At 39.1% G+C, this 24,568-nt stretch overlaps 1 pseudogene; it reads right to left on the bottom strand.

Moving 5' to 3' along the window:
* Nucleotides 1-19,754: 19,754 nt before the first annotated feature.
* LOC101724324 (vesicle transport protein SFT2B pseudogene) lies at nucleotides 19,755-20,395 on the bottom strand (annotated as a pseudogene).
* Between the last annotated feature and the right edge of the window lie 4,173 nt (nucleotides 20,396-24,568).

The raw sequence follows: 24,568 nt of genomic DNA, 5'->3' as shown, positions 1-24,568 counted from the left end.
TAAAATTAAATGTCAGGGAAGATACAATGTCTCAGCACTTAAAAACTAGCAAATTCTCTTTTGGTGTAATTTACAGTAGGATTTACAATAGAATTCTCACATGGTGGAAAACCAACCCCAAATTACAGGATTGCCAAGATGAATGAATTATAAATTTAAAGATTTTAACTTTTAATAGGTCTTGCTTCCAACAGACAAACTCAGTTTTAGAATCACATTATTATGCATAATGCACTACTTGTGCAGACATCGTACTACAGAAAGTTTTTAATCTCTGTTATGTCTTGTGTCTAGATGCCCCCCCCCCCAAGACTCATGCAGTCACAGGTGGGGCTTTTTCAGAGATGGCTGGATGTAGAGTGTGTGATGCTGGGATTGATTCATGGTGTAATGCTAGGATCAAGGGCACTAGGATTAAGACTGTGAGTGTTGCACACCCTAAGTAACCTGGGTAAAATATAAGGGATAAAAAGAGCTGTGGTCATCTCTTGATTGCTTTGCTACCTTCTTCCTGTCATGAACTGTTTCTCTTCTGCAATGCCTCTGCTGTGCTACCCAGCCTTGAAACCAGCCAATTATGGACTGAAAGTTCTACAAACTGTGAGCTAAATAAACCTTTCCCCCTTTAACTCTGGGTTTCACGTATTTTGTCTCAGCAATGAGAGAAGAGTAACTAAGACACTTTCTATGAAGTGGAAGTCAATTAAGATCAACAAGGAAGTTAAATTTGACAGGCCGCCCAGATTCTAGCTCATGACCTAATCACAGGTGTTATTAACAGCCCAGATCTTGTGTTTCTTAGAATGGTTCTAAGGAATGACTTCTGCAGAATCCATTCCATTAAAGGCAGGATGACTAAGTAGGAATGACACAAAAGACTTTCAGAAGAGTGACTGGTTATAAAATAGAATTGTGACTCTGGCTTTTTCATTTAAAATTTCTCTTTGTATGGTTGCCAGTTTTCTGTCCTTTTACTTGCTATTGATGGATTTACATATGAAAATAGGTCTCTATTTTTTGTTCTTACAGTAGTCTGTACTTGTGTTTGCAGCACCTTGAATATTTGTAATTATTTAATTAATCACACTGTCAACATTTATCTACCATCTATCAGACTCACATCTAAATATATACTACTGTCACATTTTCTCCAGAGCTAAGTTGGCACAGAGCAAACAGCCATATGGAATAATTTTAATGGCTGCCTTTCTATCATCTGGTTTACCCACTTACACTTTCCCTGATTTCACCACTATAAAAATTTGAGCAAATTGGAGGAAGCATAAAGGTGATTTCCTTTGTGTTTTACAGTTTATTATAACAGAATATCTGAGACCAGGTAATTTATAATGAACAGGCATTCATTTGATTCCGGAAGTGGGAAGTCCAAGATCATGGTGCTGGTATCTAGGTCTTCAGGCTGTATCACCACAAGTCAGAAGGCAAGAGAGGGTGACAGTGAGAAAGGAAGAGAGAGATGAACTCATTTTTATAACAATTCCACTCGTGATAACTGACACAGTTCCCTGGATGATGACATGAATCCACTCATGAGTGCAGAACCCAGAGAGCCTAATCACCTCTTATTAGGCCTCACCTCCCAACATTCTTGAACTGGGGATTATGTTTCCAGCACATGAACCTTGGGGAACACATTCAATATAGCACTTTGGAACTTAAATCCTTCCAGAAAAGTTTCATAACTAAGAATCACTTCCTTTGAAATGATCCCCATTAAATAAAAATTTCTAGGCTTTAGGGTTTAGGCCTCAGAATTTTAAGTCCCAGATGATGTAGTTACATAGGGGAACTCAGCTCTAAACCTATAGTTCTCCAAGTACTTAGAATCACCTGAGGTGTCTAAGAGACATATTTCCTAGCTTCATTGCAGAATAAATAGTAGATGAGATAAATATGTCAACTCTTTCTCCATCCACATGTTTCCCCTATAAGTATGTGGCATCTTCTCCCTCTGGATGGGGAATACTTTCTCACTCTCTGACATCAGCTGAACTATGTGATCTGCTTTGACAAAAGGGTGTTACCAAACGTGGCAGAGCTAAAAGCTTGGAAGGGACTTGCATATCAGGCCTGCATGCTAGCACCTCTGTTATTGCTATGAGAACATCCCTGACTTAGCCAGCTCATGTCAGGAGGAGGTTGAAAGAAGGGCAGCAGAGCCCCATTAATCTGGCCAAACTCAACTGACTTTTGGGTGAGTGAGAAAGCCAACAAGATCACGAGAGTTGTTAGCCCATTGTCCCCTAAATCAGATGACCTCTGTCATCCGTATATATGTATGTATGTGAACAAAATGCTCATTGAAATTTTTTAGCTGTCTATAATATAGGAATAAATAGGTGACATTATCTACATAAGAAACTCATTTGGTGATTACTCTAGTCAGGATTCTTTTGTTCACAACTAATAGTAAGCTAACCCTCTTAGAAAATTTTAAATGTTCTGAATTACAGAATTAATATGGAAGTCAGCAAACATCCAGGAATGACAAAATTCTAGTGTTTGAACAGTGTTGCCAAAATGTATCTATCTGCACAGCTCTGTTGGCTTCCTTCCCAGGGATGCTCTCTGTAGCTAATGTAAAATATGGTCACTTGTGGCTTCAAGTGTGCATTCTATCTGCTGTACCACATTTGTAGAAAGATCACTTTCAATACAGTTTCAAGAGAAACTCAAATGATATAATTTTCACTGGTTCTAATTGGGTCACTCACAAATTTCAGAACCAATATTTATGACCAAGCTAGTGTACTACAGTATGCCTATTCTTTAAGCTGAAGTAGCATTATTCAAACCAAACTACATGAACTGAGTGGGTAGAAGTACAAAGGAACATGTGGGTACTGTTAAAGAAGAAAAAAAATGCAAAGCAGCCAGTGTAAGGGTTCACAACCATGTCTGAGTTGGGGATAGTATAACAGGCAATTCTATGTTGTGGAAACAACATTTACAAAATCATGGATAAGATCCCCTACTGGAAGAGAAGATTTGTGATTTTAAAGTATCACAAATAGTGTTTTGTACTGTTAAATGATATGTGAATATTCCCTGATTAATAATGATTAATGATTCAAATCACATCCCTAGGATTTTGCTTCGTGAAGGAGGTGTTATTTCTTGGTCACATACTAGGATTTATGGGTTTTCTTTTTTCTTTTTGAATTTTCGTTTCAGTTCTGATTACCTTTCTTGAATAAAGACACCATTTATTTTCTTTTTTTAAAAATTAATTTTATTGGCACATTATATTGGTACATTTTAGGTATACAATTTGTTTACATTTATCATTGGGTGTTTGTACCTGTACATGATGTATCTTGGTTCTTATTTTTTTCCTCATTACCTGTGTGCCCTTCAACCCCTCTGCCCTTCTCTATTTACATAGATTTCATTTCTTTTTTTTTTTTCTTTTCTCATAGTTTTTCCTTTCCCCTTCCCCTCCCTTCACTCCTTCATCTTTGGACCTTTTTTCCTATTTCAAATTATCAATTATTCATTTTAATCATTTAAACTCTTGTTTACACTATCAGTTTCTCACAGTAGAGAAACTATTTGGTATTTACACATGTGTGTCTTATTTATTTCACTTAAGAGGATGGCCTCAATATGCATCCATTTAGCTATAAATGACTCTAGTTTTTCATTCTTTATGGCTGAGTAGTACTCCATTTTATAGAAAAACCACATTTTCTTTATCCAGTTTCCAGTTGATGGGCACTTGGGCTGTTTCCAAGCTTTAGCTACTACAAACTCTGCCACTATAAACATGGGTGCACATATATCTCTGTGGTATGATTCTTTTAATTCTTTTGGGAAGATACCTAGCAGGGGAATAGCTGGGTCAAATGGGACCTCTAGTCCTAGTTCTTTCAGGTATCTCCATACTGATTTCCACAGTGGTTGCAACAGTCTGCACTCCCACCAATAATGGAGAAGGGCTCCTTTCTCCCCACAACCCCTCCAGCATTTGTTATTTTTTGATTTCTTGATAGCAGCCATTCTTTCTAGGGTGAGGTGGAATCTCAGTGCTTTTTTCATCTGCATCTCTGGAATGATGAGTGATGTTGAAAATTTTTTCATATATTTGTTTGCTGCTTTTACTTCTTTGTCTGAGAAATGTCTGTTCATTTCTGATGCCCCTTTTTGAATTGGGCCTTTGAATTTGGGGGGTCTGATTTTTTTCAATTCTTTACATATTCTAGATAGTAGTTCTTTGTCTGAGGTACAGCTGGTAAAAATTTTTTCCCATATTGTAGGTTGTCTGTTAACTCTGTTGGTTTCTTTTGCAGTGCAGAAGCTTTTTAATAAGATGAGATCCTAGTTGTTGATTCTCTCTGCTAGTTCCCGTGCTGCTGAGGTTTTGTTCATGAAGTCTTTTCCTATGCCAATATCTTCAAGAGTTCTACCTAACTTATCTTCCAGCAAGTTTAGTGTTTCTGTCTTAATATTTATATCTTTAATCCACTTTGATCTTAGTTTAGTGCATGGTGATAGGTATGGGTCAAGTTTTAATCTTTGGCGGGTTGAAATCCAGTTTTTCTAACACCATTTATTAAATAGGCTATCTTTCCTCCAATGATGGTGGTTGGCTCCTTTGTCAAAGATGAAGTGGCTGAGCATGACTGGAGTTCTTTCTGGATATTCTATTCTATTCCACGGATCCTCAGGTCTGTTCCTTTGCCAATACCATGCTGATTTTATCACAGTAGCTTTGTAGTCAAGTTGGGGATTGTGATACCCCCAGCCATGTCTCTGTTGCTTAGAATTACTTTAGCTATTCTAGGTCTCTTATGGTTCAAAATGAATTTTTGGATTGTTTTCTCTAGTTCTGTGAAGTATATTGTTGGAATTTCAATAGGCATTGCATTGAATCTATATAGTAGTTTTGGAAGTATGGCCATTTTCACTATATTGGTTCTTCCTACCCAGGATCAAGGGATGTCTTTCCATTTTCTTGTATCCTCTTGGATCTCTTTTTTCAGAGTGCTGTAGTTTTCAGTGTAGAGGTCTTTTGCTTCCTTTGTTAGATTGATTCCTAGATATTTCATTTTATTGGATGCTATTGTAAAAGGAATTGTTTCCCTAATTTCTCTCTCAGTGAGTCTGTTATTTGTGTACAAGAAGGCTATGGTTTTTTGAGTGTTGACCTTGTATCCAGCTACTCTACTGAATCTGTCAATTAAGTCTAGAAGTCTTCTGGTGGAGTTTTTTGGGTCTTCTATGTAAAGTATCATATCGTCAGCAAATAATGACAGTTTACCTTCTTCTTTTCCTCTCTTTATTCCTTTTATCTCTTTCTCTTTTCTAATTGCTGCAGCTAATGTTTCCAGAACTCTATTGAACAGGAGTGGTGATAGTGGGCATCCTTGTCTTGTTCCTGATTTTAGCATGAAAGTTTTCAGCTTTTGACCATTTAGGATGACGTTGGCTGTTGGTTTTTCATAGATAGACTTAATCAGGTTAAGATAAAGACCTTCTATTCCAATTTTTTATAGGGTTTTTATCATGAATGGGTGCTGGATTTTGTCAAATGCTTTTTCTGCATCTATTAAGATGATCATATGGTTTTTGTCCTTGACTTTGTTAATATGGTGTATTATATTTATTGATTTATGAATGTTGAACCATCCTTGCATCCCTGGGATAAAGCTGACTTGGCCAGGGTGTATGATCTTCTTGATGACCATCTGTATTCTTTTTGCCAGTATCTTGTTGAGGATTTTTGCATCTATGTTCATTAGGGAGATTGGCCTGTAGTTCTCTTTTTGGGTTGAGTCTTTCCCTGGTTTTGGAATCAAGGTAACACTTGCTTCTAGGAATGAATTTGGAAGTATTGCTTCTCTTTCAATCTCCTTGATGAGTTTAAATAATAATGGCATTAGTCCTTCTTTAAATGTCTTGTAAAATTCATCAGTGAAGCCATCCAGACCTGGGGTTTTCTTTGTTGGTAAATATTTTATTACATTTTCAATTTCACTCATTGTAATTGGGGTGTTTAGAATTTCTATATCTTCTTCATTTAACTTTGGCAATTCATATGTATCTAGGAATCTGCTCATTTCTAATGTTTTCCATTTTATTGGAGTAGAGGTTCTCGAAGTAGGTATTGACAATCCTCTGGATTTCTGTTTGATCTGTTGCAACTTCACCTTTTTCATTCTTAATTGCATGTATTTGTGCATTTTCTTTCCTTTTTTTGATAAGGTTGGCTAAAGGTTTATTGATTTTATTTATTTTTTCAAAAAACCAACTCTTTGACTCATTGAGTTTTTGTATTGTTCTCTTAGTCTCCATTGTATTGATTTTTGCCCTGATCTTTATAATCGCCTCTCTTGTATGAGCTTTGCATTTGTTATGCTCTTCTTTTTCTAGGAGCTTGAGGTTCTGTGTTAGTTTATTTATCTCAGTTTTCTCTGTTTTCCTAATATGGGCATTCACTGCTATAAATTTCCCACATAGAGCTACTTTCATTGTATCATATAGATTCCTGTATGTTGTACTGGGATTTTCATTTACTTGTAGAAACTGTTTAATTTCTTCTTTAATTACTTTTGTGACCCATTGGTTGTTCAAGAGGGTGCTATTCAGTTTCCATGTGTTTGTTGGGGTTTGGCAGTTTCTTATGTTATTGAGCTCCAATTTTATTTCACTATGGTCTGATAATATACAAGGGATAATTTTAATTCTTTCACATTTACTTAGACATGTCCTATGAGCTAGCATGTGGTCTATTCTGGAGAATGACCCGTGTGCAGCCGAAAAGAATGTGTATTCCAATTTTGTGGGGTGGAACACTCTGTAAACATATATTAAGTCCATTCGTTCAATAGCTTGGTTCAGTTCTAGAATTTCCTTGTTAACTTTTTGTCTAGATGATCTGTGTATTTGTGATAGTGGGGTATTGAGGTCCCCCACTAAAATTGTGTTAGTGTTTACTTGGTTTTTCATGTCTATTAATATTTGTTTTGCATAGTTGGGGGCATTCATATTTGGTGCATATATATTTGGGATTGTCATCTCTTCCTCTTGGATTGTTCCCTTCCCAAGGATGTAGTGACCATCTTTGTCTCTCTTGATTAGTTTTGGTTTGAAATCTACTTTGTCTGCAAACAAGATTGCTACCCCTGCTTTCTTCTGGGTTCCTGTGGCATGAAGAACTGTTTTCCTTCCTTTTTGAGTTAGGTGTGTTTATTGTATACAGCATACTGTTGTCTTTTCCTTTTTAATCCATTCTGCCAGTCTATTTCTTTTGATTGGTGACTTGAGGCCATTAATATTGAGGGTTATAATTGATAGATATTGATTTACCCTTGTCATGATGTTTTTCTGTTGTTGGCTCTTTTATTTCTTATTTTTCCCCCTTTCCCTTTAATGTCTTACCTTGCCTGGTGGCTTCCCTCTGTTGGGCCTCATGGAGTTGTAGCCTTCATTGCTTTTTTCTAGGATATTGTTTAGAATTGCTTGTAGTGCTGGTTTGGTGTTCATGAAATTTCTCAGGTATTCTTTTTCATGGAAGTATCTAATTTCCCCATCGATTTTGAAAGATAATTTTGCAGGATACAACAGTCTAGGTTGGAAGTTATTTTCTTTTAGGGCTTGAAATACTTCACTCCAGGCTCTCCTTGATTTGAGGGTTTGTGTTGAGAAGTCTGCTGTGATTCTGATGGGCTTTCCTTTGTAGGTGATTTGTTTCTTTTCTCTAACTGCTTGTAGGATTTTGTTTTTCTGTTGGGTTTCCGGGATCTTGATTATTATATGTCTAGATGTAGATTTTTTTTTTATCCTGGCTAGTTGGAGTTCTATATGCCTCACTTATCTGTATGTCCAATTCTCTACCTCTGTCTGGGAAGTTTTCCACTATTACTTCTGTGAACAGTTTTTTTATGCCAATTGTGCTTTCCCCTGTTTTTTTTATGGACTTCTATCAGTTTATGTTATTCTTCTTTCCATTGTCTAGCAGTTGTTGGATTGATTTCTCATGGTCCCTTACTATTTTTGAGAAATCTCTATTTTCATGGTCTCTAACTGCGATTCTGTCTTTTATATCTGACAGTCTATCTTTAGATTCCCTTAATCTGCTGTGGATACTTTCAGTGGAGTTTTTGATCTCCTGAATATCTGTTTGAATCTGTTTCATGGATTCCATTTCTTTCTTATGTTGGTCAATCATGGTTTCCATTTCTTTCTTATGCTGGGTATTCATGGCTTCCAGCATGTTTCTGAGCTCATCTATTTTTTTTATCTGTTTCTGTTCTAGATCCTCTAATCATGTCTTTCACTCTGCTCACCGTCTCTGTAGATATCTGGGAGATTATTTCTGCTTTGAATTTTTCTAGAGCCTCATTCATCTGTTTTGTTACTTCCTGTGCCATCAGTTCAGGGTATCCAGGTGGTTGGTTATGGGACTTTTCCATCTCATTTCCCCCAGGATTTACCCTTGATGGGGTGGAAGTCTGAGTTTGTGCCTTGTTTAAATGTCTTCTCATTTTTGTTTTTGGTACTGTCCTTGGTTTAACTCCTGGGTTGATAGTTTGAAATTGCTTATTGTAGGTATCTTTGTTGTTTGTAATTAGAACCCTTATGGAATGATTGCTTCTCAGAGGTGTCTTCCAGATAGCTGATCTTTAAATTTTGAGTATCTAATGACTCTAAGGCTATCTCATTTTCCTTATACTATTAAGGTTCATTGACTAGATCAATAACAACACCTTAGCCCAAGTGATACAATCAGCAACACCACTGCATCAAGTACATCTTTGAAAATGACATTTTGTGGTAGTTATTAATCTATCACCTTTAGCTGTGTGAATTAAATCAAGATCGAGGACCAACCCAACATATAGTGAATAAACTCCTCAATATAACAACTTTACCCTTTGGGATGGGGAGTTAGAAGGGGTTGGGAAGGGAGGGACAGATGGGAAGAAGGATAGAGGAAGGTTAGCAGTGTGGCCAGAGAACACAGGTGAGAAGGAAAAAGAGAATAATAGGAAAATAAAGAAGAACTCCGAATGAGGACCAAAATGGACAAAAAGGGAAGATGAACAATGTGGGAGAGCCAAGAGAGTGAGTGTAAGAGAGAGAGAGAAAGAGAAAAGAAAGAAGAAAAGAAAAGAAAAAAAGGAGAGAAAAACAAATATTTACAAAGAGTAGGAAAAAATATTAAAGATAAGAGGAACAAAAGAAAAGAGAAGAGAAAAAATAAATTAATAATACTAATTTTGGGAATAAAAAACCAATGAAGATGAAGGGCCTCCTTCAGGGTATTTCTCTGCTGTCACAATAGACAACGTGGGTAGCAGTGTGCAGATATAAGTCAATGAGTCTCAGCAAGCTAGTCGCAGACCCATGAGATTCAGGCAGATTTCTGGCTGCAAGTCCCAAGTTGAGCTCCCTGTCCTCCTATAGGGTTGAACTCTGCAGAGATGTATTGCAAGTTCCAGTTGACCTTCCCCTGAAGATAGACCCGGTCCTGATGGGAGGTGAAGATGACTCCAACCTACCCAGTACAGTGGTCTGGTGGTCTAATGTCCTCTGCATCTTTATAGTGTGGAACCAGGTGGCTATACAGAGAAGATGCCAGAGGAGCGGGTTGGGGGGGGTGTCCAGTGGATTGCTGCTGGGGCACAGGCTGATTTGGCATGTTCCGTGCAACTCATGACCTTGGTAGGGCATCTGCAGACCTGCCTGTCTGCAGCGGGCTGATTCTGCATGACTCGCCACCATTTATTTTCTTGACTGCTACCACATAGTTTTGTTGACTTTGAAAGAGCTGCTTATTTCTCTCTGCTTGACATGGAAGAGCAAGTGAAAATCAAGCACTGGTGCCATTTGGATTAGAATTTCTATTGTGAGATGCTTGAGTTGAAATGTTGGAGCCAAAACAGTTACTGGCTTAATGTACTAGAAGGTCATTTTCTCATTCAGTGAGAGCCCAGTCTTTCTGTTTTGATAAAAGGATAAGACAAACAAGAAATGCAACCACTAGATCAGATCAAATTCAAGTAATTGATGACATCTTTGCCACAAATTCATATTGCTCAGCAATGCTACTCATTTCCCTCCAGTTTTTTTCTGTTCAATTCAAACCTAGAGTCCAATTATTTTTGAAACCAATTTTCTTTTTATCAAATGTCATGCAAAGCTTCTCTTCAATCATACTTTTATATAAACAATATTTCAATAGTCAGTAAAACAATTTTAAAGTAATTTTATGATGCCTTTAAAATTAAAAATAAATGAGACTATGAATAGTTGTGACTCAACTAAAATTATTAACTTTTACAGCAGTGACATAAAGTGTTTCATTAAAAGTCCTTACAAAAATTGGAACATAGCTAATTGGTACTTTACTTATTATCAAAAATGATAAGTGAGTGGGGCTATGAGACAACTGTAAGCTGTAAGACTTCACTACTTTCCAATGCTGTTCTGTATTTTTGGTGAAAAAGAATCACAGTGCCAATCCAGATCTGAGGGATTTCACAAGGACCGGATTAATGGAGTCAATAGATAGTAATTTCTCAAAAACAAAACAGAAGTTCTATGTGGTTACTGTTCCATGGAATTCTGCAATCCAGGTGGACATATGTCATTAATTCCTCAAATGGAGTCCAGTTCTACCTCCTGAAAAATATTCATGGCACTTTGCACAGCTTTATGGCAAATGGCCCTGAACTCTGCGTTTTTCTTCTTTTTCAGTAAGAAATGGTTCATAGTTCTAGCTGAGTAGCTTTCAGATTCTACTTCCTATCAGTTGAGGGTGCAGAGTCTCTTTTAGTTTGTATACTTAGGATAATTCTTGATGTTTCAAAGTGCTGCATGTTCTGGAAATGTATAAAGTCATTTGTTGGCTATTAAAATATCATACCAAATTGTTCTTATCACTCTAATGAATACCATGTATGTCACCTACTCAATGCTGCCTGCTCCACAAATCCCTTGGCAAGCACTGCTCTGTGTTGTCTCTACATTACCTTTTCAAGAATGTCATATAAATGGAATTCTTTTAAAATACTTTTTCTTTTAACTTCACAATGTGCACTTAAGATTTACTCATGCTTTTGAGTGTTTGACAGCTTATTCTTTTTTGGAATCAATAACATTCCAATATATGGCTGTACCATATTTGTTTATCCATTTACTTACAGAATTACATTGCGATTCCTTCCAATTAGGAAAACCTACTCATCTTTTCTTCATAGACATCACCTAAGGAGCCATAGTAGGCAACAGGTTAATAAAGGCCTCCTTTGAGAATCATTAAGATGACCAACACAGATTTTTACATGCTGTAATACAGAGTGACTGAAGCCAATACCAAAACTTCCCATTAAGATCAGACAGAATAGTAGGTAGTGACCTCATCTAAACTAGCATAGGTAAAAAGGTAGAATATTTCTTCTGAAACAAATGAAGACCAAGGGTTAAGGCAGTAAATAATAGCAGATTTTATTTACAGTGAGTTTAAAGGAAGATCTCTCTCTCTCTCTCTCTCTCTCTCTCTCTCTCTCCATCTCTCTCTCTCCTGTCCCTCTCCCTCTCCCTCTTTTCTGTCTCTATCTCTGTCTTCTGTCTCTCCTTTTCTCTACTTTTTATAATGAAGAAGCAATTTTAAAATCTCTTTTAGAATTGCAGAAAAATATTCTGTTTTGTCTCTGTACTATCTCTTAAGGTAAAGATTGAATTGTCCAAGAATAGATCCTGCCCAGTGATAGATACCAACCCGTTCTAGGGGCTATGTATTGCAGTTTCAGGCAGAATACCTGGGAAAAATTAATCTGCATTTTCAGGACAGGAATTATGTGTCTTCTTTAAATAGAGACAGATTTCTTGAGTGCATGTCATGACACATCATAAAACTCAAAATGCTTTAGAATTTTCTGAGATTGATATATAAATCATGCATTTGATATAATCATAATACATAGTAAGATAATTTTTTATCCTTGCATTAATTTGATTATCTCACTACAGAAACCATGGCTTCCCTGTAGAAGCAACTACATCCAATGCAAGCTGAGAAAATAAGATTAGGTTTTGGCATAGATGTTTAGTCTGTTCCCTGATACCAAATTCATCTTTTTAAATGTCTTGCTAGTTAAAATGCATTGCATTCCTTTTGCCAGACAAAATAGAAATGAGTTTTTGTGTGTGGAAATCAAATTTGCCATTGAGGAATTAGTCATATGTACCAGGATTTTTCTTCCATAAATAGAAACATACCCTGTCTTAAATCTAGGATGATAATTAACCTACAGGCTACAGTAAAGATAATTGTAAATAATGCAATTCATTTTGGTTGTCAAGCAGGTGATATAAGATTTCTCATTGTAATACAACCATGTGATGTGCTTGCCACAACACTACCTTATCAGTGACAAAGTAATTATTTCAACTTGAATTCTACGCCAAATGAACTAATTTTTATTAAAAGTTGGAAAATGCTAACAAGAATATGGAAAATAGTGTTAGGAAAGTTTATAAGCAGCCCCTCTGTGTAAGCACTGAACAATCTGGACTCAGGGATTGCTACAGGCAATAACTTCAGCTCTAATAGGAGTACTAAATCAAGTAACAGGGAGTTTTGGGTCACTCAAGATCCTGGAAAATAAAGAAATGTTTCAAGTCCATGATGGTATGAAATGGCAAGAAAAATTGAAACACTGGTGAACAGGAAGCAATCTTCATTTTACTTTATAGAGAAATTGGGACTTGGTAAATGTATAATAACCAGGAGATTTAAGAGCTATATATCACCAACCTTTCTTGGAACTAGTTTCCTTCACGGTCAGATAAATTACACCTCACCACCACCTGAGTTTTCTTCATGTAGCCTCATTTGTCAGACTCTCCACTGCTGCTCAGGGTTCTTGTTACCTTGGAGCACTGGATCTTATGGACCAAGATTTCTGTTTTATCAGCAAAATTGCTAGCATCTTCTTGAGTTGACATCTCCATGCTTTCTCTCTGTGGGAGCTGAGATATGTCAGTCAAAGCCTGGGTATCTGAGGGCTCCAGAAGGATAAGACTTCATCATTAGTGCAGGCACATGATGGGCTTACTCATATAATCATAAATCAACCACACATGTGCAGTATGGTCATACAAGGTCACACAGCAGTTGTTTTTCAGTATGTCTCAGTATGTTATAATGGGCACTATAACTGCTGAGAAAATAAAGAAGCTTTGCTGCTGTGGCTTGTTTTTTTTTTTTTTTTTCTTAAATTCTTTTATTGGTACATTTTAGGTATATAACACAATTACATTTCTCATTGGGAACTTGTACCTTTACATGATGCATCTTGGTTCTTTCGAGGCAGGCGCCAGAACCACTGAGCTAAATCCCCGGCCCTTGCATCTTGGTTCTTATTTTTTTCCCCATTCCTAGCCCTCCCTTCACCCCCTCCACCCTTCCCTATTTACAAACACTTTATTTCCAGTTTTTGCATTTCTCATCATTTTTCCTTTCCCTTCTTTCCTTTCCCCTGCCCCTCCCACCACCCCACCCCTTTGGACCTTTTCTTCCTATTTTGCATTATTAATTATTAATTCTAATCATTGGTACATTTTAGTTATACAATATAATGACATTCATCATTGGAAATTTGCACCTTTACATAATTTCTCTTGGTTCTTATTTTTCACCCTTGCCCAGCCCTACCTTCAACCCCTCTATTCCTTCCTGTTTACAAAGATTTTGTTCCTATTTTTCCATTCTCTCATATTAATATCATCCCCTTCTATCCTTTCCCCTAGCCCTCCCACTTCCTTCCCCTTTGCCCCTTTTCTTCCTATTTCACATTACCTATTATAAATTTTAGTCCTTATTTACACTTTCAGTTTCTCACACCAGAGAAACTATTCGGTATTTATACATGTGTGTCCTATTTATTTCACTTAAGAGTGTCGCCTCAATGTGCATCGATTTAGCTATAAATGTCTCCAAAACCACACTTTCTTGATCCAGTCTCCAGTTGATGGGCATTTGGGCTGTTTCCAAGTTTTAGCTATCACAAACTGTGCTGCTATGAACATGGGCACACATAAATCACTGTGGTATGATTCTTTTAATTCTTTGGGGAAGATCCCCAGCAGGGGAATAGTGGGGTCAAATGGGACTTCCAGTCCCAGTCCTTTGAGGTATCTCCATACTGCTTTCCACAGTGGTTGCACGAGTCTACACTCCCACCAGCAGTGGAGCAGGTTTCCTCTTTCCCCACAGCCCTGCCAGCATTTGTTATTGGTTGATTTCATGATAGCAGCCATTCTTTCTGGGGTGAGGTGGAGTCTCAGCATAGTTTTCATTTGCATCTCTCGAATGACCAGTGATGTTGAACATTATTTCATGTATTTATTTGCTATTTCTACTTCTTTGTGTGAGAAATGTCTGTTCATTTCAGATGCCCATTTTCGGATTGGGTCTTTACATTTGGGAGGTCTGATCTTTTTAAGTTCTGTATAGATTCGAGACAGTAGACCTTTGTCTGAGGAAAAGCAGGTGAAGATTTTTTTCCCATATTGTGGGTTGTCTCTTCACACTGCTGGTGGAAACCATCATATTTTTAAAAAGCTAAAATTTTAAAAAACATATTTTGAGCTTTGTGTTTTTAAAGAAATAGCTGTTCTTTTGTTTTTTATAAATTTTAAAAGACTGATAGGTTTTTAATAAGTAAGCCCAAATCCTAGATTATATTCATCTCCAGGAAGAGGAGCACATATACCTTAATCATACAGAAGCCCTGTCCTCAGGCTCTCCCCAGCTCCCAACTCCTAAAGGTGGAGGCATTTCTCACTTGAGCCATGCCCAGATTAGTCTTGGTTTTCAGTGGGCAGGACTCCAGGTTATGCATCCACATTGTGCATCCCTGCTTGTCCAATTCCTAGGTACTACCTGATTTCCCAGGGGAACAATGCTCATTTGTTTGCTGAATCTTCCATTTATTGCAGTAGATTTGTCAAAGGGATTCAACCGCTATGTTTGTAGAGAGTGTCTTCCTTTTGTCCTTACAGAAATTTTTCTGTGATAATAACACACAACTCCAAGCTTTTCCATTTCCATAATTTACAGTTGGGGAGGTAGGAGGATTTAAGTGTACAAGTTATCCATTCTCAGTCTTGCTCCAATCTTCTGCAAGTTGACCCCTACAAATAATAGGGCAATAAAATAATAGGACTTCTTGTTGTGTTTAGCCAATGGGAAGCATTGGTAGAAGTTTGGAGTGTAGGGCCATAGAGTTGGGATAATTTTCCTTCCCTCCCCAGCTAGGGCCCCTCGATGCCCACTTAGGGCACTGGTTGCATTTCCTTAGATTGCAGTTCTTTTCAGTGTCTTTCCAAATGTCTAGTAATCATTGGGTTCTTGTAATACTTATTCTTCTTGTAATACCCTTGGTCTGTCAGGCTTTGGGATAGGGGTGAGTAAAAGCTTCCTGCTGTTGCTATTTGATGGGTGATTCACTTTCATTTGCTTTCTTATCCTTGTCTATAATTGTGTAAGTAGCTTCTTTACTCAGTTCAGTTCAACACTGCCTGTACACTAATTTCTTGCCAGGACCATGACTGATAAAATAACTAAGCCAGCATATCCTTTCCATATAAGCCCACTTAATTGTGATGTAATTTTAACTAAAAGTAAATCTCCGACACATTTGTATTGTCATTAATAATCTAGAACTTTAAATGCCAAGTAAAGAAAGGAAGATCAGAGGGGTGGATTCAGGCATTCCTTATCCTTGGAAAAAGTAACATTCTAGCACTGAGAAAATATCACCCTTGATTTCTTACTGCTGTTGTCTCTGAGCTTTGCATACTTCCTGCCACATACTAGACATTCAGTAAATAATTGTTAAACAGGGGCATTTTTGAATGAGTGCACACAGTCTTACAGTCTTACATTTGTCATGTTCATATTATATGCAATCTTATAATTTTTAACTCAATTTTTTTTATTAAAGATTGTAATACTACCATTTACTGTAGAAGGGAAAAAAAGCAAAAAATGTGACAGGACGGAGGGAATAGACAGCTTAGTTACCAGTAACATTCTTTTTCTTTGAAATCAGTAAAGAAAAACAGTATTATATGAAATAGATTCACAAGATAGGCTAAGCAGAACTCAAGAATATATTTTGTAATACAAAATTGCATTATGCAATCAGTAGCATTCAAAATTAGTTGTATCTATACAATTACAAAAAGTGACTCATTTTAACAAAGTGTTTTAAAAGTTCATCATATTCAATAGGCACAGTGTTTGTACAAATTCACCATAGGCTTTTAATATTCTTGGTGCTGGGGATGGAACCTTGGGCCTCGGGCATGGTAGTTAAGTGCTCTACCACTGAGCTACATTCCCAGCCCTCACCATAAGCTTCTGAAAGTCCTTACACCAAAAATCACAATTAGAATTTACAAAAGATCAAAGTTCGGAGGGTTATTTTTTTCCTTTCCTTTCCTTATTCAAGTTTGTTAAGTCAAGCAAATATATTGGGGGGGCAAAATGAACATTTTTCATTGAAAGACCACAAAATTGAATGTAAACTATAGTTCCTTAGCCCAGCTTCACTTCCTGTTGCAGCATGGACCTTCGGTGGGCACACTGGTCCAGATTCCAATTTCTTTTTGATCTCAAAGGTTGCCTCACGAAGATGTTATGTCGAGGCAGCCAGCCCATTTAGATCAGAGACAGTATTCCTTTTGCTGTTGCTTTGCTTTTTGGTGGCCATTTATTAATATAATGGTATTATTTCATTGTGACTATATACATCACTATTGTTTGTCACAATGCTGTGGAATGAACTTCCACTTCAAAGAGCAAAGTTTCTCCAGTCTACTGGCCTCATTTTCGCTGGTTTCAGATCAGCCAGTCTATAGAAAACCATTTTCAGGAGCTGGGTGGTGTGCCTCAGTGGTTGAGCTTGCTTAGCAAGTACAAGGCCCTGGGTTCCATCCCCAGCATTAAAAACAGTAACAAAAAGTTGCGAGAAAATAATTTGGTACATTTCTAAGTCTAGTGTCAGTTCTCAACTCCTGCTAGGAAGGATGTGATTTTATTTTATCGATTTGCACTAGTGAAGGCTCCGCTACTCCCCACCCATCATACAGCAGCAGAAACCTGAGGAGCCGACGGCAAAGCTTGACTATCAGGTGCTGGGCGCCACCTGCGAATCTGGAGTAGAAGTGGAAACGACCAAACTGGAACCAAATACCCTGTCCCGAGTGACCTGGGATCAAATAAACCACCACACTCTCTTCCTCACCAGACTGAAAACACACAAGATCCCAGAACTTCATAAAAGTGTGAGTCTGGAGATCCTTTAAGATCACCTGCTGATTTTAGCAAATATTTCCAAACAATTTAGACTTCTAGTGTTTTTTATTTTTATATCAGGAGTTACACAGACATAACCTATACTTAATTTCCACTGCAGGTCTATTCATTTTTTTAAAATGCTATCGGTAAACTATTGTGTGTTGAATATACCCCAAAAATCCTGGATGTTGAAATATTTAAAAAGTATGCCAAAAATTCTAGCAAATGATTTAATTTACCTTTAAACACTGATTATTTTTAATTTTCTGGACATTTTTAGCTAGGGTGTGAATTTTACAGTTTTTATAATTCTGCAATTGATTCTCGACAGAAGTCCTCTAACAAGAGAAGATAAAGGCCTGGTGTCCGCCGCCCCATAGATTACAAAGTCTGTAGGCAGAGCTGTGCTTCAACTTCCCAATTCACTATTTCTCATCACTTAGGTTAAAGAAGCAGAAGCCAAACCAGCCAAATTCTCCACTTTGTTTTTTTTTTGGCAGTATTGGGGATCGAACTCAGGACCTTGTGCTTGCAAGGCAGGCGGTGGCACCACTGAGCCGAATCCCCAGCCCTCCACACTGTTTAAAGGTATCTTCTACTTGTTAATTATTCTAATGACAGTATCAAAAATAACTGTATTTGGAATGCATTTCATGGTTTTATTTCTTGTTCTCTCAGCACACAGTGATTAGGTGGAAGGGAAGTAGCAGCCGGGCAGATAATGCTCAGTCACCATTAAAGGGTATGGTCAGATATTCCAGCACTGAGATAACCACACCAGGAAAATGCTCAAGTAGGGGCCGTGTTTCATGCTTCCCAGAAATGAGACACCTTGAGCTGGGTCTGAGCAGCAGCCATACAGAGGAGCTGAAGAACTAAAGGCTCCCTCCCCTGAGCTCACTCTGCAAAAGGAGAAGCCTTTCAGCTAGTGAGGCAGGAGAGGAAGTCATGAGTTAGTTCTTAATCTGGCTAATAGCCAATAAGCAGGCTCAGGGCATGGAGAAGGGGGAGAGGGCCACAGGGACCCATCTGGAGGGCAGCAACCTCCCAAAGCTCACAGAGCCAAGAGCCCAGGGCAAGGAGCATGTCAACCCACGGTTCCATGCCGCTGGAAGCTGTGGGAGCAGCTAGAAAGGTACACAAGGAACCATGAACCCTCTACGGACCCAGGAGGTAGCTGCCAAAAAAGGAGGTGGAGGCAGGAGCAGGTAGGAGATGGCACAAGCGATGTAAAGACAGGAACCAGAAATGGCGCAAGCTAGGCTGATAGCAACAAGGAAAAGAGTTCCAAGAGGTTACCCAGGCATGACCAGAAACGTGCCAAGAAGCAGTCACAGTGGAGGCCAAACTGGGGTCCCTGGGCTCTGGGCTCAGCCTGGCCACAGCTGTGGCTTTGGGTGGATGTGGAGACCAACTTGGGCCTCAGTTTCCCTGACTGCACAGCAGGGTAACAAGCCCTGCTCTCCCCTAAGTCTAGGCTTCCCAGGTTGGTTCTTCTAAGAGGAAGAGCCTTGTGGGGCGAAGGAAGGTGGGGGACAGAAAAGCACTGTGTGTGTGGCCAGGCATCCGGCTACGATGTGACCACGTGCAGCTCAGCGTCCTCAGTGTCCCCGCTTGGCCCCACGTCAAATGACGGCACTGTTCAGGGGTCACCGGGCAGGGGCAGCGACTTCCTGCTGGCTCACACCAGGGATCTGTCTTCCTACACACTCTCCCCTGGCCCTAGTCCAGGGAAGAATGGAAAATACAATCAGTTTGAAAGCAAATATTTATAAATAATGAAGAGGAAAAAGTACAGGAGGAAGCGGCAAGGTTTTTCACCTCCTTTTGGCTCTTGTCCAAAAGGAAGGAGCAGTGTTTTCTGCAACTTTGATCTCATTTGACCTAGCATAAGAAGGTCACAAATAAAGATATGGGTGGGAGGGGCACAAAGCAAGAAAAAAAGTTTCTGCGTTGAACACCAGAAACATGTTCCACAGTCAGGCGTGTTTCAGAACTGCAACAGACCCTAGGTCCAGATCAGGAAAGAACATGAATCACCAGAAGGTGTTATTTCTCCCGAACCCCTTGGCCGGGCTCCCCCCAGCCTGGGGTGGGCAGAATCATTTGTTCCCGGACACTGGGGTACAAGCGTGTCCCACTGGGTGGGGGAGTGGCGATGGCCTCCATGCGGAGGGACAAATATACAAAGTCCATGTTGACCCCAAAATTCTGTGTCCCTCACTGTGGCACCCCTGTGACCTCTAATGGAGCTGCCTGCTTCCACCGGAGGCTTGGCTGCTGCTGTTTAGCAAGGTTTTATTTATGAGAATTCAGTGGGGCAACAACCCAAGAGAAAACAGTTGTGGGAGGAAGATTCTGCTCCATTAAGACACAGAACCCACTTCTCGTACCGTGTTAGAGACACTGGGTTTGGGAATCTACTGCTGCTTGAAAGGCCACCCTCAAATGTTCTAGTTGCAGGCAACACCCTAGTGTGAGACACAAGGCACATGTCTGTAAAAGAGAGGTTGAGAGGATATTTACAAAGCTGACCACCAACTTCCAGCCATGGTGCCTTCAAAGGTTTGTAAAACTGGCAGTGAATTATACAAGACACACAGTGAAACACTTCTTCACAGCGTCCCTTGCAAACGAAATGAAGGAGAGGCTGTACCATAAGGCCAAGGACTGTAAAATGCAGAAGATGAGTGCAAGTACCTTTTTTTTCCACCAAAAGGCAGAACACAAGGTGAGTGCAAAGCACAACAGGATCGTCACAATCAGACGCGTGGGCTCAAACATGCACTTCAGCTGCTTCCTGGGGCCCATGAGGAAGATAGTGCTCCCAATTGATTCAATGTTACCCAAGGTGTAGAACACTGTGAAGAGGGGGAGTCCCTTACTGGGCACCCATAGCAGAAAATTTCCCAACAGTGAGCAGAGGATTCCTATAGCAAAGCATGCGATGAATCCTTTTATCCTGGTACCCCAGCTTAATGATGATGCCTCAACCATCTTGGACAGGCCGCTCGGGTCCTTGGTGTCCTGCCTGCTCAGCACCTTCTTCAGCTTGTCCATCCTGAGCCCAGCTCTGGCTGCAGCCCTGCGCACAGCCTGTTGTGCTCAGTCCTTTTAACTCAATATTAAGAATAGTAATTCATGCTAGTAAATAAAATTAAGAAATAATTGAGATGCAACAGTTCAAAATAAATATTTTAGATGACAATAGATTTGACCTCCTTTTTTTTTTTTTTTTTTTGCTAAGAAGACACAGGTTTTCTTTTCACTCTCAGAGGAAAAAAATACTACTTTTTTGAAAGATAGTTGCTGTCTTAGTTTCTGATTGCTGGAACAAAATACCCAACACTCAAAGTTAAAGAAGGAAAGGTTTATTTTAGCTCACAGTTTGTTGAGGTTTCAGTCCATATTCAGCTAGCTCCAAGGCATGGCAGCATGGCAGAGGAGAAAGAGCTCATGGCATGGAAAGTGTGATGCAGCAAGCAGCAGCAACTTTCCTTCCTCTTTTATCCCATCTGGGCTACAAGCCTACAAGCCAATTCAATGGTGTTACCCAGACCCAGGGTGGGCCTTCCCATTATCCACATCCAGAAGTATTCTAAACCAATCAGTGGGCTAATCTAGTACCACAGACCCTTAATCCCAATGTCACATGCTCATGATCCAGCCCTACCTATGAGCATGTGAGATTTGGGGGGGGGCATCTTGATACAAACCATAACAATTGCTTACTGTGGGTCTAAGAGGCCAAGTTGACAATACACAAATCATGCTACTTCAACTCTATCTTCTGTCAGGCTATGCCAGCCTTTACCATTAAACATCCAATGTAGGAAGTCATATTGCCCAGTATGTCACTTTCAAACACAAGCAGTAGTAGGTGGTTGTTATATGCCATACCTGAAAAATGTGTCTGTACAAGTGACTGATTTTCTTAGCATAAAGTGATTGAATAAAGAGAGGTCTGGTTGAGGAGACCATCTGTGAGGGGACTATTTTTGCACATCACCTCTCTTGCTTTATAAATCATGGATGAGCCAGACCTTGGCTGACCTCAGGGAACACCTGCAGCCCAGGTGAACCTGTCCCATAGATGACACATTGGCATGGTGCCTAGCTACTCCACAATGTCTCACCCCACTTCCAGTACATTTCTAGAGCAGTGGTTCTTAAGGAGTGGTGTCCAGACCGGCAGTTTCAGCATTACCTAGAAACTGCTTAGAAATAGGAAATTTGGATTCCTACTCCTGAATCAGAAACTTTGTGATGTCCAGCAATCTGTGTCTTAACAAGCAGGTTACTCTCCTGCTAAAGTTAGGAAACCGCTAGATTCAGGCACTAGAATTTAACAAATACTCAATAATTCATGTGAATGTATGAGTGCAGAGCAGGGGCATGACGGGGCCATGGAGGGACATGATAAGTCAAATCTTATCTCAAGGTAGGGAGAGTATGAGACATAGGAAAGCATAATCTTTATTTTACGTACTAGTTTGCATCTCATGAAAGTGGTCAAGCTGAGGGACATCTATCACAATGGGTTTTAAATGGTGCTTTACTTAGGAGATGAAAAATGAGATGCAGAGGGAATATAGGTTCTGTGTAGGGAGCAATGCTACATAATTTTAGGGAAAAATCATTTGGTTAGCCTAGTTCTCCTGCCTACAACCCAGCTATGGAATTCTGAGACATAATTGCATTTTGGCCTCCGGTCACAACTGAGACCTCAATGATCTGGTGATGCTGTCTGTGATTCTCCAGGACAAGAAACATCCTGGGAGCTGAAAACATCCTGGGAGGAACAAACATCTACTCAGTTACTCATTGTTCTTGGATTGTTATATCTTATTTATGCAGGATGTATTGAACTCTCTGCAAGTCATTTGTTATATTTGTTTCTCCCGATGTACTGAATAAAAGGTGTGGTAAACTGGGGGCTTTTGTCTTTGCTGCCCAGAGCAGTACTGACCAGACCCAAAGCTCAGCTTCTTCTCAAAGTCTCATTTTTCTACCTTTCCTGTAATTTGCCTTGTGCTGCCATGGCTTGCAGGAGGCTAGGACTCACTGCAGAGGTTCTGGTAATGTCCCCTTTCCCTGTTCCCTATAGTTCTGGGATGTCGCTTATTCATGTGACATCCCTAAGAGGGAGGGTCTGTGCCACCCAGTGTTCCCCAGACTCTCCAGATCTAGCCCAGCCAGGTTGGATCAGGGTGCTCTTTCTCCCTTAACAGTCTCTGCAAATGCCCATGGAGTCCTGGTATGTGGGAATCTATTCCTCCTTGCTGAAGAGTCAACACTAATATAGGCTAGTGTAGAGAGACAGATGCTTGTTGTGGGAATGACAGAAAATCCACTGTTAGGTGCCCTTGGTAATAGAGTACTCTTTACCTTTAACCCTGGGAAGGGAGAACAGTAGCTCACGAGCATCTTTAGCTTTCAGCCTTGGAAGAAAACAACTTTCTCGGTGTGTTCTTTTTATTAAGGTGGTACAGATTCTTAGAAAAAAAGCATCATCTATTACTAATTGTGTTAGTTACTTTCCCCTCATTGCTGATATAAAATACCTGACACCCAAAGCTAGAGGGGAAGGGATTTATTTGGCTTACAGTTTGTAGAGGTTTCATCCATATTTGGCTGGCTCCAAGGCAGGGTGGCAAATGGAAGACAGGCATTGCAGAGGAGAAAGTTCATGGTGTCCACAAGACAGCAAAAGCAACAAAAGAAGTTAGCAGTGTCTTTCAGCCTCTTTTATCTTATTCAGATTACTGGGATTAAAATGATGCCAAACCAGTCACTCATGTGTGGTGGTTAATAATCACACGCCCTTAATCCCAGCCTCACACATTCCAGATTCAGCCACCTCTGGAGAAGAAAACCTTGTTTCAACTGCATGAGGCTTTGGGGGGACATCTAAACACAAGTCATAACACTAACAGTGATAATTATTATAATAATTAGAGCTAATTGATAGCATCTTGAGACCATTGGGACTTCTTGTCCATGTTTAATATGCATGAGAATTACCTGGGAATCTAGTTACAAGGCAGGTTCTGATTCAGTACATCTAGGTTAGGACCCGAGTTGATGAGAATAATGCTGCCTCCCAGACCACATATTGAGTACCAAGGATATGAGAATAATAAAATCTATACCATGTTCCTTTCTCAGAAGAAAAGAGTACCATGCAAGTCTCACATGTTCCTACAACTAGCAAGAAGCTTTTATCTCTGGTTGTCACAGTTGACAAAAGAACTGCCAGTGACATAATACTACAGCTTTATCAACATTACAGGAGGAGGATATTTAGTATAATTTGTGCTGCAGTTCTGCATAACAACTGAAGAATATGTGGACATGTTTGGCCTACTTTATATTCAAAATCTGAAATTACTTTTGATTAAACTTTTATTATAGATTGCAGGAGTTTAAATTCTCAAGTCTGTAGTGCTTTCCTGGAAAGCAGTCAAGGGGACCATTAGAAACAGTGCATCCTAGAAAGCAGAAAGAATGTGTTGCAAACATCTGGGAAATTAGCCTACTATGTTCAGGTTTAATTCAACAGGATCTGCCAGATCAGAAGTCCTGATTTCCAGTTAAGATCTAATGCTGATGCTTACTAGCTACTGGAAATTAGAGATGAAGGACTTCTAAATATTGAGTGGCTTACACGCTTTTTGCATCCTGATTGCATATAATCTATTTATTAATATCACTGGTCAATAATCTTGAGATGCCAATATATATTATTAAGCTTACCTAGAATTTTGATCTCAACTTTGTATCTCAAGGAAAATGTATTAAGCCTGCTAATAAAATAGTTTTCCCTATTTTACAGATGTAGAAAGTATTAAAATAATGTTTTGGATATTGTATTTTTAGAACATATATACTTCTGCCTTTAGGAAAATTTCTCAAGTATATTTTCTTGGAAATAAATTTCATTACCTCCAAATCATTCTCAAAGTATAATCACTCTCAGTAACTTCATCTTACTGCTATGAAGATGATGATGGCTTTATTATTCAAATTTCTGTCTTGCTAACAATGAACTGACTGAATAAGCAAACAACAATGCTTAGTTCTCTCTGTAGAAGGATGAATTTTTAGCAGTCTCCATGACAGGCTTGAAAATAAAAATCCTGTATCACTAACACAGTTATTATTATCAGCCACTTGACTGACAGTTTTGGTGAAAGCAGGAAATTTAAATTGCTGAACAGATTTCCAACCTCC

Source organism: Heterocephalus glaber, unplaced genomic scaffold, assembly GCF_053883595.1.
Source record: "Heterocephalus glaber isolate CG9 unplaced genomic scaffold, H.glaber_assembly_v1.0 deba00000621, whole genome shotgun sequence".
NCBI classification, from domain to species: Eukaryota; Metazoa; Chordata; class Mammalia; order Rodentia; family Bathyergidae; genus Heterocephalus; species Heterocephalus glaber.
Note: the sequence above shows the minus strand (reverse complement) of the source record. Positions and strands in the feature narration are given on the sequence as shown.